The sequence below is a fragment of the Odontomachus brunneus genome, unplaced genomic scaffold (genome assembly GCF_010583005.1).
Source record: "Odontomachus brunneus isolate Ranch 3 - 2012 unplaced genomic scaffold, Obru_v1 Obru_scaffold_028, whole genome shotgun sequence".
In the NCBI taxonomy this organism is placed as follows: Eukaryota; Metazoa; Arthropoda; class Insecta; order Hymenoptera; family Formicidae; genus Odontomachus; species Odontomachus brunneus.
The window spans coordinates 1,568,810-1,580,412 of record NW_022639478.1 but is presented as its reverse complement, the minus strand read 5'-3'; positions in this window follow the sequence as shown (position 1 = coordinate 1,580,412).

Genomic DNA, 11,603 nt, shown 5'->3' with positions numbered 1-11,603 from the left:
GCACCCCAGAGTTTACTCTTGTAATGCGGTTCTTGTACTCAAGTTTAAAAATTGTTTAAAAATAGTTAGAGGCCGGAACTCTTGCTAAAACATATCAGGAACTATAGAGCACTTCGAGAACTGTAAAATAAAATTATCAAAATAATTTTTTTTTAATGTTGCGGTGCCGTGGTAATTTGGCACCTCATATTTTAAAAAATTTATTTTTTTTATTAATTCGACGGAACTATTGCTATAACCTATCAGGAACTATAGAACTATTGTGGGTGCAAATGGAACTCATGTCAAAACTTGCGGTGCTAAAAAATGAGGTGCCAACTTCACCCAAGCCCATGGGCGGACGATATGATCCTGATTCCAGTAATGGAATGTCATCCTCCAATTTCGAGCGTCTCACCCATGTCGCTGCTATTATGCAACACCGCCATATTATCCATGTATTATGCATAAAGAGCAGCAAAACTGCAGGTATCTATTAAAAATACTGTATGTAATGGCTATTATATTATTTAGATTTAAATTTGCATAAGCTGTAATTATCTTTTATCAAAAATGTTGAACATTATTAATTGGTACACAAAAGTTTGGTACACAAGTGTTTTCAAATATTTCTATAAGAAAAAATCTATCGGAAATGGATAAATCTGGAGAACGAGATGGCTATCGAGTTGATCTATGTCTACTTATTATACAGTAATTAAAAAGAGCAGAAGTTTATGTTGCAGAAGAAGGTAAGAAATCTGAACATTTGTTTACGTAAGTTGGAGTTCCTTTTTTGTTTTATTATTGTTATTAATAAAAGTGACATTTGTGATAGTACTTTGAATTCATTTTAAAGTCCTTCATAATATTATGTAAAAAAGTGTATAATGCTATTTATAATATTCAAGATGATCTTCATTTCTTTATAAAAAAAGTATTATTTTACCTTTTGTTGTTGCAAGTCTACACGAAGCAGTTAAAAATTCATATTGCAACATTTTCCTTAAACATTTCCTTTGGAAATGTCTAAGAAATTGTGTAAATTGTTATGCTGAACACCCTATATATTACATTTAATGTTACAAAATATAGCAAAAAATTACTTTCATTTAGATCTTTATTTTACACATTAATACCTTGATATGAAGCACTGTGGTTAAAAACGACTTCATAGCTTTACCTTTTTGTTATATAACAGACAATTAAAATAGCTCAACAGTGTTTAAACTTAATATTTCCACCAACTATAATTTTTTTTAGGGCGTGGACTAAAAATTTTAATTCTATTAGTTTGGAGGTAATACAAAATTAAAAATCAAATAGAAATATTTTTATCTTACTCAGTTTTAAATTTTTAGTTTTTATTATTTTAATTTGGTATTAGCGAGAATGTAGAATTTGCAACATGAATTTAAGTATCAGCTTAAATGAAGACCAATTCGTTATTCAATTATCTCAACTCAGTATTTATAGATAATATATTCATCTCTTCGTATAATTATGAAATAATTTTTATCGTATAACTGTTCTAGTAATTATGATCAATTATGATCGTATATCTATTCTAGCAAACTATTTATTTTTGAAAGCGAGAAATATTTATTTCCCACTTTCAAAACATCATAACAAATTATTACCCAAACTCTTACAAATTATTATTCAAACTCTTACAAATGTTTTATATTTAAATAAATTATCTGTGTACACGTAAAAAAAATTTATAAATAATTTTTTCAACAATATTTTTTTATTTCTCAACTTTCTATTAAAATATTTTAAACACAAATTAAGCTCTTAGCCATTGACTTGAAACCATTTTAATATCTTTATGTGATAATTTTTTAAGTTAAAAGTCATTGAAAAACATTATAAATCAAAATTATTTCGTATTTTGAAGATATATCTTATAAATAACAGATTTCTTATAAAATAACGGTGTTAAAGATTTTATTGTACTAGTTTTTCGTATCAATATTTAGGACATTAATGCTTTCAATCCGATTTATTAAATGAATTGATTCAAGAATTGATTTTTACTAAATAATCGTCTACCTCTAGCATCTATCATACAATACAGTGTTCTTTAATTAGGAGCATTCCGTAAGCGCAGCAGCAACGGTACAGACAGCGTACCTTTAATCGTATTAGCGTATCTAGGCGAACTGTCTCCAGCGATTGTACATACAGGTAGTTGCTAAGGTAACCGAGCCATTTCCTTTTATCGTGTCAACCGAACGATCGCCATGCGGATATATAACTATCGCAAGTTGCCTTGCCTCACCACTCGTTGCCTTGCCTCACGTCGCGCCGCGAATCTACTCTCACATCTCTTTCAAAATCTCGTTAGCTTCATACAAGCGCGTTTATAGCTCACCCGACGTGCGACAACCAGTGCGAAATAAGACCAGAGCGAAATAAGACGTCGATTTAAGAACGCGGAACTGGAAGAATAAGAACCACTATGGCTACATGTTGATCATCAAGAGAAGAAAACGAAGAACCCGCGGGCGTAGGCGCGTTGTCTCTTCGTAAATCTTTCTTATTTCTTCTTTTTATGAATCAGTCTTTCTTCTTTTTATGAGTCAATACTGAAAAGGTACAAGAAGATGGTAATAGAGTCCATTTTCCTGTTTTAAACGAAAAACTCAATATTAAATGCTACAATTATATCAGCAGTCAGAAGTGTCAGAACTGTCACAAGTATTAGCAAATATATCTTTTATAATTCATAATTATTAGGAAAAAAATTAACAGTTGAAAGAACACAAAATTTTTATCAACATTATTGCAAATAATGGGCTTTGGAGAAAATGAGATAGTAATATTCCTAATAGAAATTTAATTAACTATTTTCGAAGATTTACTGGAGTTATGTTAACTTTTATCGAGTAACTGAAGAATAAAACTACTTAAAATACAAGTCAAAATGTAACCTTACAGTTACTGCGCACGAAAGATGCGTAAAATCTGAACTCATTTACAAATAAAATAAAAACTCATTTACTGTATAAAAACAGAATAGTAAATAGGCAAAAAACAATTCAGTTAATTAATAATCAGTTTGCTATTTATAAAATGAGCAGGTTTTCTCTATTTGATTTGTGTGCATGCCTTTTAATTGCCTTTTTATAGCGCAAGAAATCTTTGGTGCATATCTCGATAAAAAAATTGTCCAAAAATTATATAATAATATCATGAATTAAATGCTAATTTTACTATGATTGCGCTAAAATAATTCGTGATAACGCAACGGTTTTGTCAGAATATAATTTCAAAATGATATTTGTTCAAAATTAGACAAATCTAATTCAAGATATTTGTTGAAGATATTATTGCACAATGATTTAAATATTTAAAAACAACATCACAATCCCTGATATTTTTTACAATGTAATTTTCACACATACGCACACGTACACGAAAGAGGTTTAAATCCGACCGAGCAACCTCTGCGTAATACACCTTGGGTAATGCTAATGTCAGCAGTACTGTAACTTTCAAGTTTCATTATTCAAAATATACTTAATAAAAAAATATGTTATTATTATGTCTTGGAAAACTCTCGAAATAAGCTATAAAAATATGTAATAAAAAATAGGGGGTTTCATTTAAAAAATTCAAGATGACCTTGTCCTGACCTTGGTGACCCCATCCAAAGTCAAACTAATAATATCAATAAATAGATCTTTTGAAATCCTACAACTTTTATCTGAAATATTTTTTCCTAAAACGTTTAGTTTTCCAGATATTTCGCCGTCCCAGTACTTTTTATACACCCTATATATGAGTGATGACTGGATAGCCCAGAAACCCCTATGAATATTATTGCACTTGTAAGAATGGTGTTCGTATTGTAGGCTGCTGTGCCCATATTATGTCAATAATTTGGTATCTAGGATATGCTAAACACCTTTCTAATGATATACAGATACCTTTTGAGCATAGCAATGACATATTTGTTATATTAGATAGCTCTGATGATGAACTATTGAACGAATAAAATGATATCATGGAATCAGGACTACTTTTGGCAGGGGTTCTAAAACTATTTTTTCTTAAACTACCATTATTATCTACAATATTATATATGATTGATGATATCATTAAGAAATCAAAACTAATTTCGGCAGGGGTTTGAGAATCTAAAACTATTTTTGCTTAAACTATCATTATTATCTACATTATTAATATTATATATGATTGATGACGTAGATGGCCCAGAAACTCCTATGAAAAAGCACGAAGTTCTTTTATGTTTATATATGTTTATTGTTACATATAAGATCATGTTTTTTAGATATTTGTCATGTTGGCTGCTCTTAAAGATCAAAAATTCACAACTTTTGAGCTCTTTAAGAAGCTTTTAAAAACAAGCTTTTCTCATTGTATCCCAGATACGGCAAAAAACTACAAATATTTTAAATACATCTTAGAGTTATCCTAAAATCTATAAAACAAGTAAGTCTGTAAGAAATAATCTATAAAACAAGTAAGTCTGTAAGAAACTTCACAGATATGAAATATCTTTTAGCCATTTACGCTATATGAGGCAATACATGCACACACACATACACACATAAATTCTAATTAAAAGTCCTAAATTAATCCTAAGACAAGTTATCTCACTATGATACCAATTAGGAAACCAATGTTATCCCGAATATAAGTTTCTGCTCTGTTTAGAGTCAAAACAGAAATAGTGTGAAAGTTTGTAATTTTTAGTGAGTAAGGTGTTGGTATATTTTCATAGAGAATCTCATTTTTATACCAATTAATTTTTAATTCTATAGAATAAAATTTGAAAAATTAAAAAATAAAAAATAAAACATTTAGATACACACACACACACACACACACTGAGTATTTACACTTTATAATATTTACACTTGTAAAGTGTACATACTTAAATGTTTCATATATTTCATTCTAATGTGTTTAATTCTAATGTGTAAAATGAAAACTAGAAAAACTTCGAGGAAACGAATTGCTTCAGAAAGAACAAATCTGTTATGTTTCCCACTTAGAATCGCGTATTTGAAATATCACACTTCTATCCTGAATCTACATAGATTTCTTAACCAGATGCCATATTTCTTTTGAGAAATCGGACTGAATCCAAATTAGGTCTCAAAATGTGTCTATGTGTAACTCGTTGTTGTACACACTTTCGCTTACGTCATTGTCGATAAAAAATTCGCAATCAGTGCGACAATCACGACGACGGCAGCGACGTTATATAAAAAATTGTTCTGCTCTTGGCGCTGTGATTTCGAAATTTCGAAACGATTCACTTTCGAAGGCCTCGAAATTCGCGCAGGAGTATCTAAGATAAAACTAAAATTACATAGTTTCAAATTAATGGCGATCTCTGAATACAGAGAACCCCGAGATGTCCTGAAATGAGCGATTGTTAGAGACGTACGATGAAGACGGTGCTGTCTCTGTGTCTTTTGTAAAAGTAATCATTGAGTATGCCGCACGCGTGCGAAAGTCGCGAGAAACTGACGTTTATTTATATACGCGCGAATACGATTACATAAAGCGTTCTTTTAATTTAACCTGCGGCTTTAATACATTCTCGACTCCATTTAACCTCGCGTTTGTCGCGGTTGTCAACAGCGCGACCGTCTAATCCACACTTTTAGTCGCTTAATGCAAGAATCATCGTTCTGTATTGTGATTTCGAGTGGTAGTATCTTCATCATCGCCTCGAACGAACATACTGCCATTTTTCACACACTTCAAGAAATGTATAGAAAATTATATATATAGTGTTTTAATTTTTTATATAATTCTCCTAACTATATATATTCAGCTTTAGTTGCAATGCTACAAATATATTTTTTTATTCATATATATTGATTTTACATACAAGAACTCAATCGCTCACTTACTCTGTAAATTTCACTTAAAAAATCGAGTGACAGTCAAGTCATTTAAATCGGAGTGACTTTTATAATGTGACGGTTGCGTGCGCGTGAAAAGCTCATTCGTCACTATCTTTGTTTAACGAGGTCGTGGACAGCTCGCCGGTGTTCGGAGTTATTAGACTGAGAAGAAGGATTGATTGCCAATTTAATAGAAAAGAAAACAAAATAATTTATTAAGCTTTGGGATTACAAGATACATGCGAAGCGAAAGTAACGCGTAGCGGCCGATCGCTTGTATACGAGAACACGGCGGAGGCGCAGGCTTATTAACTAGACTTATAACTAGACACGAATATTAGATTTGCTTTCCGGGTTTGAGCCGCGTGGATTCTTCTTTGTCTGATTCCGACGTTTCGCGAACATTTCAGTCCGCTTCATCAGGGATGCATATACTTTATCGACTCACCTTGGTGTTGCAGATCTTGATTTTTTCGATTGACCATGCGTAATCTTAGAGTGTATTGATTCTGTAATAAATGGTAATGTTGAGGATTCAATAGATATAGAACGGACTATGGACTTCAATATTTTGAGATTTAGATTCTTCCAGAAATACTTATACATAGTTATCTGCATTAAATTTCTGAATTTGTCATCTTTTCAGATTCTTGCAAAGTGCTCAAACTGTACTATAAAACATACGTGAATATTTTTTAAAATTTTCATACGAATAATAATTTAAAAATATATAGAAATATAATTTACTTCAGTTTGTTGTAATGTATCCAGAAGTTTTAAAGATTTGAATTTTCTAATACCACAGTATTTTTCAAGAAAAAATATGGAATTGAAATACTATAAATTTGGTACATATGTCTAAAATAAAAATACATAGAACTATTTTATTAATTTATAATAAATTATAGATAACGCGTGTTAATTTCTTAATTTAATAATTTATTATTTTATTAGCTTTAATGAAGTCATAGCTAATTATAAAATTAAAGAATTGTAAAATTATAGTTAGGTATATTTAAATATATAAATTATTTAAATAGAATATATAAATATATTCTGTTAGTATTGATATTTACATTATCCATTTTGGTGTCATTTTTTATTGAAGATTTTCTTTCATATTTGTCACATTAAATTGATTTCTTAAATTATAAAACTTTGTTTGGCACTCTTGGAATTGTAGAATTGCGAACATTATTTATAACATTACACACTCTCATCAACGCCTCTATCCACAAATGTTTGTTATAGTAATAAAAGCCTTACATAGCGCATACAAGTACGTTTCTTCTTTGTATGTATCGATTAATACCAAAATTTGTCCTTTGATCCATTTCGTTGACTGACAACTTTATATTTTTGCGAAGGTTTGCAAACTGTCAATATAATGTGTAATTATATGATTGACGTTTCAGCTGACATTCAATCTATCTAATTAAATAAACCGTATTGAGATTTTAGCAACACACTTGAAAATAACACTGAATTTATTTTAAAAAATTAACCGTCAAGCTCGCAACGAGCACGCCGAGAGTCAAATTCCTCGTTACAGTACTTAGCGGCATGGTTCCGCGCAAGAAAAACAACTTCAAATCTCCGTGGGCATACATTGAGGTTTAATAAATCTATATACATTTTTAAAAGCGCAATTACTTTATGTATTATTTTATGTATATTCTTAAACGTATATGTTAGATATACGTTTAACCGTTTATCCGTTTATAGAAATATAGAACTCTAGTTTCGAATGAGAATTCACTTTACAGAGTATATAGTTACAATTATCATCTCTTTTTCTCTAATTGTATCTATATTACATGATACACATATATAAACATAAAATACAAACAATTTAAAATACTGCAAAAAATAATTTATAATGTTGTAGAATATTTTATGTTGTTTTACATTATTGAAACACGCGTTAATCAAAATAAAAATAATAAGAATTGATTTGAAAATCACAATTTCTTATCTCTAAAAACCGGATTTGGCTTCGCAATTACAATATCTTTTTACTTCTCTTTTCTTTCGCTTATGTTTCTATAAGAAGGCAACTTTCGAATATTTTATTGAAAGATTTCTATACAAGTATGCATACGTCTAATTACATCGGCAATATAATTTCTCGAGAGGAGGACACGCGCGAAAGAAACGGCACGTATTAACGTACACCTGAATACGGTCGAAATCACTCGAAATAGTTTTTCGCAAGATAGCTGAGTGATATTTCTTTTCACGAAGGACACTTGTCTCTTCATAACTGTAACAGACGTGTCGCTCGTCGTTGCTTTCTAAGATCGTCGTAATTGGTGTAAGACGTGTTTAGACGCTCGCGCGTGACGACGAGTGCGTAATTATCATTGGGAGAGTGACGATAGAAAAAGAAAGAGAGAGAATAAGATAGGAATCGCGCGTGAGGGCGAATAATTGCGAATTCACGCATTTCACTGGCTAATTAGTAGCACGCAACTCTTTTGTTTTTTACAGTCGGCTTATCATCCACTATGGCTAAGCTACGACATCTGGCAAATACAACGATTGTAACTTTCCGATAATATCTGTGCCGTTTGTCACTAGCGAAATGTCCGTCTGTGCCTGAAATACATGATGATAGATATAGATAATTATCCAAGAATGTGCATGGCCTTCGCATAAAATTCGTTCAAAGAAATTTATTTGTGCAGACCCATCAAAATGTACCATCGTAACAGTCTTATGTCAGCGCTAATTAGCACAAGGACAGTCCATGCAAATTTTTAAACCAGGGAAACAGATAAAAGAAAAGGAAAGTAATATTAATTAACTTTAATCTGGCACACTCACACTGAGAGAACAAATCAGCAGTTTTGATCGAAAATAACCGTTTAAGCAATATAATCAGTCAATTTTAGGACTATCCGATAAATTACACTAAGAGAAATTATCCGATAAAAAATTTACAAACGGATATTTCTGATCAAAATATATAAAATATATTTTTGTATCTTATCAGAAAACATCCGATGAGAAATATCAGTTCATAACTTTTTATCGGTTTATTTGATGAAATACTATTATGATCGGAAATATCCGATTAAATTTAATTGGATGTCCTGATCGGATATAAAGATCCACTGGTATTTTTATTGGATATATCCGTTTGATAATTTTTTATCGAATAATTTATTTCAGTATATTTAACACTGTTTATCAGATATTGCATGAAATGCAGGTCATGGTGACCTTTAAAATGTGTTTTAATCTTGAGGAATAAGAAAAAATCACATGGAGCCAAATCGGGCCTCATCGGGCAAATAGGACGGTAGGATGTGGAAGGACTGAAATTTTTTCAGTCAAAAATTCTCTCACAGCCAGTGAAGTGTGACTTGGTACGCGTTGTCATGATGGAGCATTCATGAAGAGGCGATTTGACAACGCACACGCAAAATCTTTTTTCTCAAACGTTTCAAAACTGCAAAGTAAAATGTTACATTAACCGTTTGACCCTCTGGTATGAATTCTTTATGGAGATCTCTTGAGAATCAAGACTTAGTGAACAATATCCAAAGAACCGTGACCGTGAATACCTTCACACAGTTGAAGATTTCCAGCACTGCTATCAAGAATGGTAGAGGCGTTGGGAGCGTTGTTTGTGTTCTCAAGGATCATATTTTGAAGATGATAATATTGATCTCTAATTTTTTTCAATAAATAAATTTAAAAAAAGATACTTTCTAGACAGACCACGTACGTTTAATGTGTTTTTTATATTTCATTACCTTTTGTTCTATACATGTTTGGGCGTTTTTTATATACTTGGTGTTGTTTCTTACCTTTGTAAAACCCATTTTGTTATATAAATATACATTAATTTTATATAGGAGCACCAATTTTATATGGAGAGTTCCAATCCTGCAGATCTCGCGCGGAATGCGCGCAAGCATTAAATACAAGCAGAATAGATTTTCCTTGATTCCGCAGCGAGACCGGTGATGTGATGTCACGTCGCATAGCGTTCGTTTTGTTCCAAGGTTTAGGGAGAAAGCATATTTACATAAAGAGTCCGAGCGATATCAGGCGGACTGGACAATTGAATTTGGAAATCGTGCGCACCACACCCACGATTAATCAGACAGTTCCACCTTGAACTCGAGCCACTTTCAACGACGCGATGCCGCTCTAATTGGCACTCCTCGTTGACCGGTATGAAGCGTTAATAACATCTGGAATGCGTGAGTCGTCCGCGTATACCGCATGAATTTATAATTTATATCGCGACCGCGAAATGTAATTCGACTCTCATCAAATTAACAATTATAATATGTACATTTTGCAGTATATTTCAATACAACATATATTCCAAGAAATTTAGAAGATAGATGTAATATGTCGTATATCATGTTCAATTTCTGCTGTCAGTCTTCTGTTAAGTTAAAAGGGATGGCACGGGCGGTCTGATACACTCTACATATATTTATTTTCTTTGTTTTAAATAAGAACATATATCGAATGCGATATCACTCAATATAGATCTCTTCAAAAAATAAACATATTAATATATATTTATATATTTATTTATTTATTTATTTATTTACTTATATATATATTTATATGCTATTATAGATTTTTATAATTATATATACATTAAAAAAGGAAGGATGTTTTATTTATTATCATTTATTTGCTACAATTATTTGAGAATTATAATTAGAGTATGGATTTACTCACCCATTCTGCACAGGATTAGGATTAGGTATTGATAACAGCTAACGAATAATGATATTCAGCATATATTTTAAATTTTAAATCATATGCTGCCAAATAGCGATATTTGGTAGTACATGATTTAAAATTTGGAGCATACGATGCCGGATACCATCAACATTGACTGTCATCGATACCTAATCCTGAAAGGGACGGATGAGCAAATCCACAGTCTAACTAACTATTATTCTTAAGAACTGTATGAAAAAAAGGAAATTTTTACTCGGCACTGTATATATATAAATTCGTCGTCGTCATCAGAAACGATGCGGCGGAGCAACTCGTCAATGCCTGGATGGGCATGGGTGGGCCGGGGTGATGGTTGATCTTCAACTAGTCGCCGCACACTAGTTTTCGGAGACATTCTTCCATATTGTTCTCGTCAGAAATCAGCGGCGAACTCGTGCTGTCAGCTTCGCTTTATATGCGTTGGTCTCAGCGCTTTTATCTACAAGAGTAGATGAGGATTTCGCTGTGTGTCGCGTAGCGGCGACCACGGAGCTCGCTCATTCAGGGGGATGTTTGCGCCTGCGAGCACGCAACCCGGATTACTGCGGTTACACCTGCGGTGCTTAGTCTAATTTTTGAAATGTTTAAACAATATTCAGAAAAATCATATCACAAAATAACATGTGAAAAATATAAATGCAATATTATTAAAAAATGTCCAAATAATGCACATGAAATCAATGTTTCTAAACATTAATTTAATGTTCCTTGCTTATTGGGTACGACTGTAGGAACTCTTGCGGTTCATGATAGTCTAGATGAATGAATGGCCAAACAATAATCCCACACATAGTATTTTGCTGGATATATCAGCTCCTTCTCAGCGTCCACACGAAAAAAAAAGATTTGCTAATATATGGACAACTAAAAATATTAACTGCAGGAGCAAATTTCCTTACTTTCATAATAAAAGTTATTTAATTGCGATAGCTAAAAGATTTGCTAATATATATATATATATATATATATATATATATA